Raw genomic sequence first — 9432 nt, 5'->3', positions numbered from 1 at the left:
GAGTCACTGTATATGATTGACACCGCATGAAAAGTGGGATTTGCGGCAGTTATCGTCCTTGAGAATTGCTGTGAAACTCCCAGTCAACTGGGTGGGTCTTCTGTACACATTTGCTTCTGATTGGCTATGTTTGCGCTGTACTCTTCAAAATAAAAGTACTACCTCACGATCTCACCAGCACCTTCAGCACCTTTTTATTATTTATAGTTGTTTTGGTTTTGTTGCTGCTGCTGCTGTGTTCCTCTTCCCTCTCTCTCTCTGCAGGAGGCGTGGCTGACCTACTTTCCCTGAAGACGCTGGTGATCGTCTACACCTGCGCGGCTCCGCCTCACCTGCTGCTGATCGGCAATCAGGAAGTCTCTTAAGGGGAGCCGCCCCGCTCGCCAGCGTCAGATCGTTTTTCCACCTCAGTCGGTAAAGTCATGCTCCAGCTTTCTCTCTTTGTTATCGTTGACTGCCTGGAATCCTCACTCGCATTCTCTGCTCCAGGTCACCACATCTCCTGCACTTCTGAGAACCACTGGTTGTCGTCAGTCCTCCCTCTTCTCCTGGGAATCTCCTTTGTCGACTCCTCTACAGCCAGTGAGTTTGTTCCGTGTTGGAACGCCGCTCGTCTCCTCGCCACACTAATGCTGCGTTCCAGAGCCCATCCAAGCCAGTTGGATGTGAGACTTATCCTACATCCAACTAGAAAAGGTGCACTGGAATACCTGCCGAAGTGGGACCTCCTACTCGCGAAGTCGGGGCTGATCGACCTACCCTGACTTCACCAAAATGACGTCGGAGAATAATGGCGGCGCCCATGGAGTCACACGAATAGGCTATAAACTTTACTTTTCTGTGTATAGACTTGTTTTAAACACAGCAATTTTATCACAACTTGTTTTGCATGTTATGGCGTGAAATTATGTTGTTGTTGTTATCTGTCAGCATGAAGATATGTAGGGCTACGGTAAAAGTATACTCATGACATTACATATCGATATGTAACGCTTTTACATGGTTTGCTTGTGTATGTAAGTAGAGAGTGAATTGCTGACAGTCAAAATGCCTCTTCAAACATAAATCTAAAGCGCCGCGATCGTCCATGTTTTTTAACATTCGACTTCAATTGCTGGAACGCTTCGAAGTAGGAGCTAGTACAATTCAGGTAGGATATGTCCCACATCCCATTTGTTTGGATGGGCTCTGGAACGCAGCATTACCCAGGCACAGCTGCATCGGCGTTACTTCCCTGTTTCTCCCCCTCCACTTCCTGTTGTAGCGAAGTCGCTATAAAGGTGCATTATGTAATAAATTTAGAGCAACTGGCCATAAAATCCTCCTAATATGTCACAGAGGACCAGGAATAATGTTCATATAACATACTGAACTCACCAACAAAACTAGTAAAAAAAAAAATATTTGCATTAAAAAATATATTTTCCGCACCGGAAAGTTTGTTTATGTTATGAAATGATGTTTTGGCATGACGCGCCATCTACCGATGTCTACCAATCATAGCAGTCAGTTGAGTCTCAGCGGTTGAGTAGCAATGGGTTGCCAGTAGCTACAATTGAAATGAAACGAAAGGAAAGGAAACCTAAAAGACCTCGGTATGAATGTCAAAAACGGCAAGATAAAGTTTACGGCATAACTCGAAAAGTCGAGAACAGATTTAAATTTTCAGCAAATGTCCGCAATGGGACCAGGAACAAGTGATTACATTTTGGGCATGATCCGTACACGCGCGCGTCGGCAGGGTGTATTTTGTAGGGACTGAGCTGCCTTGTTGAGAGATGGCACACAATTATTCTATGACTGTTATGGGATTGTTCTACAGTGGCAGTCCCCCCCCCCCCCCCCGGTGTTTACATGAAACTGGTATGGCCCAGAAAGCAGGAAGTGCTGTGTTGTTTATGTCTCTGATGAGAGTTCTGAATACAGCTTCTGTGATAGACACACTCTTCGGCCGTTTCTCAATACCCAAGTATGCCAGTATGTACTTGCTTACTTGGAAAGTACATACTTGAGAAGTACGACTGAAGTACGTACTTGCCAAGTACGGGAGTACACGTGCACGATTCTTCAATTGGAACAGCAGCGTACTTCCTTGTTCTACTGTTTGAATGGCGGGTGGCGCGAAGCACTTTTAAGCCTCATTACCGCCACCTACAGTGTTGATGAATGAACATATAAAATACTTTTAATAAATACATATATATTTTCACATTTAAAATATTTTATACACTATAAAATAGTGCCCATTATATGTAAATACATATACAATGACAGTGCGACTTTAATATAAATCTAAAATTCAAAGTTACAATAAATTAAACATTAATATTATACAAACGTTCACACTGTCAGGTCACAACTTTTGCATTAAAAACAAAACAACATGTCAACAACAAATCTATCGATCACACCAAGTATGTAATGACAGAGCCGTCTGAGCCAGCGGATCATTTCATCAGGACAGGCCGAGGTGATGCTGCTCTGTGCCGGGCACTGTGAGCACAGAGCGTCCGCCGAGGCGGAGCTAATAACATCCGACAGCACCGCTGTCATACTATAAATACGTCATATCTTATTACACAAACCACATGTTTGGATTCTAAATGACTAATTTCTCGCCTAAAATGATTTCAAAACTGCGTTCCGGGACACAGAAAAATATTTATTTCAGGTTTATATTTGTATTTTATCCTGCTGTGTTCCTCCGAAATGCATTCTGGGATATATGGCTTTCCCAAGTACGCTCAAGTTACCACCCGATGTATACTTGGTAAAATGGGCGGAGCGAGAACACTTCCGGGTATGAGAACCATACTCACTGCTCGCGTTCTTGAGAAATGAAACAGAACTTGGACTGAGGCTGATGACGTTTTCACAAGTACGGGAGTACGCAAGTATGGACAAGTACGCACAAGTACGCACAAGTATGGATATTGAGAAACGGCCTGTGTCTCCGCTTGATTTATTACACACAAACATGGTGTCAGAAGTAAATTACTAGGTCAAATAGCTAAGTAACACAGAAGAAGACATCAGCAACACGATGGCGTCCGCAATACCACCACCGGTAGAGATGAAATTGACCGGCGACCTCGCAAACAACTGGGACGAATTCAGGTCAGAGTTTGAAGATTACGTGCTGGCGGTGGGTCTAAAAGAAAAAGAAAAGGACGTACAGGCGGCAACCCTACGACGGGTGATGGGCAGTGAATGTCGACACATATATAAACACAACTTGGGACTTTCAGCGGAGCAGGCGAAAGACCCCACAGCTATACTTGACGCTTTGGAGACACATTTCAAGCCAGCTAGGAATATAATATTTGAAAGATACATCTTCGGCAACTGCAAGCAAGACAAAGGAGAACCCATCGATGTATTTGTAACGCGCTTAAGAGAGAAGGCTGCATCATGTGAGTACGGAGACCTTAAAGAGGAATTAATAAGAGACAGGCTGGTGCTTGGCGTGTGTGACGAGGCTGTGCGCCGTCGCCTGCTCAGAGAAAAAAAACTCACTCGTGTCAGCCATAGAAATATGCCGGGCGGCAGAACTGACAGATATAAGTTTGAAAGCAATGACACATGACAGACCTCTGGAGACAGTGCATGCAGCAGACAGCCGTCGGCCGCGGGCTGCACCCAGGCAGACCCGCCATGACAGGTCTCAGAATCAGGCGCCAGGCACAAGCGAAGGCCCAGCATGCAGGTTTTGTGGCAACATGTACAGGCGCGGACGTGAACTATGCCCTGCATATGGCAAGAACTGTCGCTATTGTGGAACAGCAAACCACTTTGCAAAAAATGTGAGGTCAAACTGCTAGACAACTAAACGTGGCAGATACCGAACACCCAGAGGATACAAGCCCGTCTGACACAGAGACATACATTTACACTGTACAGAGCATTGGGGATGTGGTAGAAAGTGGTTTGCTAACATAAAGATGAACGGGGGATCCCAGAGATGCCAGTTAGATTCGGGGGCGACCTGTGATGTAATGAGCATAAAAGATATGAGGAGACTGGCACCCCAGGCAAAACTATTACCAAGCAAAACCAGATTGGTTTTAAATTCAGGCCAGTCAATAAGCTCCATCGGCATATTCAAAACTGAGTGTGTAGTGAGAGGAAAAGCGCATGAGTTGAGTTTTGAGATAGATAGGAGCAGTCAGAGAACCCTGCTGTCAGGTGAGACCTGCGAGCGTCTAGGTTTGATGAACTTCACCATACCTGAGGAGCTACTTATGGTAGGACACAGCAGCTCAGAGTTTCAGCAGCACCAGGGACCTGCCTGAGCTGAGCATTGGCCAGGACATTAGAATGAAGCCTTTGCCTGGGGACAGGACGGGCAGGTGGAGAAGAGGAATTTGCATGCAACTGGTGGCTCCCAGATCGTACCTGGTGGATGTGGATGGAACATACTACCGGCGAAACCAGGTGGATCTGCGACCAGCAGAGGTCGGAGGGACAGGGCACCATCCCGAGCAGCACGGAGAGCAGCGAAACAGCCCACCTGTCGAGCGACCCAGTAGTCCACCCCGAAATGCAGTGGATAAGGTTGTGGACGGTGGCACAAGTGCACAGGAAGTTAGGCCGCTAGGGCAGAGTGCACCTCACCAGCCCATGGGTGATTCCCCACCTACACCAGAGTATAGGACGGCCAGTGGCAGGCTGGTGAAGGTGCCAAACAGACTGAACCTATAGACTGGACTTGATGCTTGAATTCAACTTGCAGCACAGTTAAACAATTAAGTGCAATAAGGGCTATGTTAAGCTGTTATATAAAAAAGGGGAGATGTTATGGGATTGTTCTACAGTGGTAGTTCCCCCCCCCTTGGTGTTTACATGAAAATGGTATGGCCCAGTCGAAAGCAGGAAGTGCTGTGTTGTTTATGTCTCTGACGAGAGTTCTGAATACAGCTTCTGTGATAGACACACTCTTCGTCTCCGCTTGATTTATTACACACAAACAATGACTTGCAATGGCAACGTTTCTCATATCAGTTGAACACTCTTTCAATTAATTGGGGTAATCTGTATTGTTGTGACTGTAATTATTGATCCCGCGCGCGGCGAGCGAGAATTGTTTAGCTAAACGGCCCTAAAACAAATCCCATTCATTCTCTATGGTAGTGCTGAACCACTACGGACGTAATGCGCAGCTCGGCCACTAAGGATTGTGGCGCTGTGACGCTGAAACTCCGCCTCTCTCTCGCTAAAAAGTTACAGGCGGTTAGCGGGAGACTCCTGTCATTCATTCAGCGTCACGAGTGATTTCACCTTCGATTAAACAATTGATTTGTTCAAAACAACAAAGGTAAGAGACTTTTCTATAAAAGACTAAGGTAATATCCGTAAGAAAGCTGCGAATATGTATTTCTGCGGCACCCGTGATGCACGTTTACAGTATTTTCACATCGTTATACGTGTTTTCTCGTTTAAAATTATTTGGAAATGGAAGATGTTTAATATAAATTTAATCCCAAATGGCGTTATATCCAGTAATACTACGCCCAGTTCCGTTTATTATGTAGGTAAAGTGGTGCAATAAACAAAAACAAGTGGTGGGTAATAAGTAATTCATGTTAATTCTGCTTCAAATAAAAGGATATTATATCAACATATTCACAAGTTTGCATTTCATTAACTAGTCTGTGTGAGTGTATACTGTATATAACTGTGTGGGTGTGGGTGGGTGTGTCTGTTTGTGTGTGTGTGTGTATTTCTTGGAAAATAATCAAAGTGTAGGCTAAAAGAATGTCATTTATGGTGCTTTAACTGTTTTAAAGATGTATAACTCAACATTAATTTTAAAAAGTTCTTTGTCAAAGATAAAGGTGGTTCTCAGACAGTCAAGTGTCAGGTCTTGGTGTTTCAAAGGGTTCAATGGGCTCTCACCTCCTTACCATAATGTAAGAAGTTTTTCATTAAGGGTAAAGTGTTTCTAGTAAGTGCTGCACATGTGTAATATTTCCATTACTGTTTCTGTCCCTCCTGCTTTATATCACAGGCCAGCATGTCAGAGAAAACCTGCTTTTTTTCAAAGATACATCTGCTAGAATCCAACGGATGCAACCAAGCTCCTTAAAGACAACCCCTCTCTACAGGACAAGTCTGCACCTCTGAGGGAGGTTGCATTGAAACAAAATGCCCTGACTGTTGTCCGTCAGAGAGGAGGAGATGTCTCAGACGTCACAGAGGTGCTGGGGGAATATATCCTGCAATTTGGCAAATATAAGGGGATATCCTTCAGGTGGCTTTTGGAGAATGATGTAGGCTACACACTGTACCTTATCATGCACAGAGAGAGAGAAGAGGCTGCAGGAGTTTGCATGTCTGAGGGCCACAACAAGGACAGCTTGCTGCTCATTAGTAAGTGTTTCAGTATGCACTGAATGTGGGTTTTTTTCTGCCTGCATTTATTGGCATTAGAATACAACAAAATCATGGAAGATATGCTTATTCTATTCCAAAGTAATAGGACAATGCATACTCAATGCATACTAATTCCTTCTGTATGTATCACAGTGATGGATGATGATGAGGATCTGGAAAGAGCAAATCCAAATGATCTGTTCAGGTTCACAACAGAATCATTTGGATGTATAAGCCATAGCAGGTGAAGTAATATTTCAGTAATATGTGCTTTTACCACAATTAATTTGTTTGTGTTTCTTACTGACAAAATGTCTATTCCAGGACCATCTGCTTCCCTGTCCAGACCATGTGCTGACACTGAAAAGTGAACAGAACAAGTCACTAGAAGATGGTAATGAATCATTTGTCTCCATGAATACACTCATGTTAATAAGTTGTATGTACTGGAAATATCATTCACCATTTACTGTATGTTTTCTTGTCATCTGTCCTTATAGTTTCTACAACACCCACAGTGAAGAGAACTTTACCTCTTCCTTCTGAGCTACACTTTCTGGTCCTGAGCCAACAGTCTCTGCACCAGGTGTGTGTCACACGCACAGCTATACATATGCAGTTTTATTTTTCTCCTAAGCAGTGTCCACATTGTGCACTGGCAACAAATATAGTAAATAAAAGAATAAATGCATGGTGTAATCCTTTTTTATTAAATAGTGATGTGCCTTTTCTGTGTACAGTCTTTAATAAGAAAAATAAAAACTGTAAATATGACTCATCACTGATGGACTTCTCATTTTTCATCCTTGTTCTTCTGCTGTTGTTCCCCCACCAGTACTCGGACCAGCCCCTCAAACACCACAGCCAGCACACAGTAAGATGTTTTCATGACTACTACTACGACAAAAGATGTGGCAAAGTTTAACAGAGAGAACAACTGACAACAACTGCCACCTGCGATTGTAAATCCACCAGACACATGTCCTGTCCCCCAGCAGACGTTCCACAAAACTGCACAGGAAACATTGGTGCAGCAGCAGCAGCAGCAGCAACAACAGGAACAAAAACCCTGGCAAACAAACGCTTGCCTCTCATGTGGCAGCAGGTCCCGCATAAGTGATGGTTCTTCAGTCCAGCACTTTTACCACAGAGGTCTTCTAAACATATTCTGCAGAGGGCCTGACTAATCCGTCCACGCCCTTTGTAGTATTTGCACAAACAGATCTTTTGTCTGAAACTGGAGCTCATAAAGCAGAGAGGGGGAAAAAGCAGCGAAGAAAAAGCAGAAACTGTCAGAGAATCCACCAACTCAGGGAACTGAACTCAAGCAAGGGCCAAACAGTGTGCACATTCCAGGGGTGGCTGGAAAGTACATATACTGTCCAGTGAGAATCCCGGATTTGTATAAAAGCAAAGGCCTCACACGAGAAATGTCTTGGGGGGAATTTAAGGCCTCACCATTTCATTTAATGGAAAAGGAGAGTTGGGCAGCAGAGAGGAAGAAATAGCTGCAGAAATCTGTAGAAGGTATATGTTTAAGTGTGTTTAATAAACTTTGTTTAAGTTTAAGTAAATTTGTTATTTGTCTTGATTTCCCATGGTCAGTTTATTTTCAATATAAATAGTATGTCAAATGGATGGTTTTTCAATTGCAACTGAATGTTAACTTGATTACAAATGTGATTTTTGCAGTGTAATGTAGTTTTGTGTTATACAACACAAAACTACATTACACTGCAAAAATCACATTTGTTTACATATATAACAAGGCTATATATATACTATATATTTAAGGCCTTCCTTGATACAAATTTCTATAAAAAGAATGTGGTGCACATTTTAGACTGATAAGTTGCTTTTAACCTATCTGTTGTGAGAAATTTGAAAAGCGTTGCAGTTGTTTAATACCTTGGACAGGGATAGGTCAATTCAGAACCATGGACAGTGGCTGGACCCCACCCCCTCAATAGGTGCTGCAATTTCATTGGCTGTCAGTGCGTTACAACTATACGCGGCTGGCCCTGTTGTCCCAGTCGTGTGTAATCATGCTGATATCTGTTTGATGTTACTGACACTGTTGAATAGAGCTACTCACCTGCAGACTTTGGATGTGTGGTCCATCACTCCAGACATTGTTATAAGACATGTAGCAGTGTGTAAATACATATTCTCTAGCAAGTTAAATGTTTGAAAATTAATAAGAGCTTTATGAAAAATATTTTTGATTTCATGGAATGGCATTTTAAAGGATATTGTTAACATATCTTCAGTGATTGACTGACAGAACTAAAGGTGATGATGGCTTCTTACACCATAAGTTGACCCACAGAGAAGATGCGCTACAGTGAAGCCCATGCAGGCTCAGTTTTAGAGCGCATAACAATGTCTTAAATGGCTGCAATTACTTGATCTGGTTTTTTTTTGGTTTTTTTTAATATGACAAATGCAGAAATGAGCAATCTGAAGTCCTCTCACTGAAAGACACGGCGGAGGAACTGCTGGATGCATCCCATGGCCTGGATGAACTCACAAAGAAGATAACAGACATTGTTGCTGCCAGCCATGACGTGGCTTTACAAAATCCAGAAATCAAACAGGCATTCACCTGTTTGATCTGCAGGGGTATTTTTCCATCCTGCATCTGTTTTGAATATTGCTCCATGTAACAAAGAAAGATCAAATTATAGTATTAGATTTAATGCTGGAACAATTGTTTTGAAAAGAATTAATTTGAAAATGAATAGAGACTAAAATATTTTTACTTAAGGTATTTTTTATGGATTTTGATAGAAAATTACAAAATAAACATTTGTTTTCATGTAGTAACACTACAATCAAACCAATTAAAAAGTAAAAGTATGTATGTGTGTGTATATATATATATATATATATATACACATACATATAGAGTAAAAGCATACATTCTTAGCTTTCTTTTGAAAATATTAAGCAACCTGGCTTGCCTGATTTCTAGGTAATTTGTTCAATAGCTTTGGGTCCTAACAACAATCAAAAGACATCAAGTGAAAAGAGACATTTGTCTACCTCTTTGGTTATGAT

Source organism: Microchirus variegatus, assembly GCF_963457635.1.
Source record: "Microchirus variegatus genome assembly, chromosome: 21".
Taxonomy (NCBI): domain Eukaryota; kingdom Metazoa; phylum Chordata; class Actinopteri; order Pleuronectiformes; family Soleidae; genus Microchirus; species Microchirus variegatus.
The sequence above is the reverse complement of the archived record's forward strand: the minus strand, read 5'-3'. Positions refer to the sequence as shown.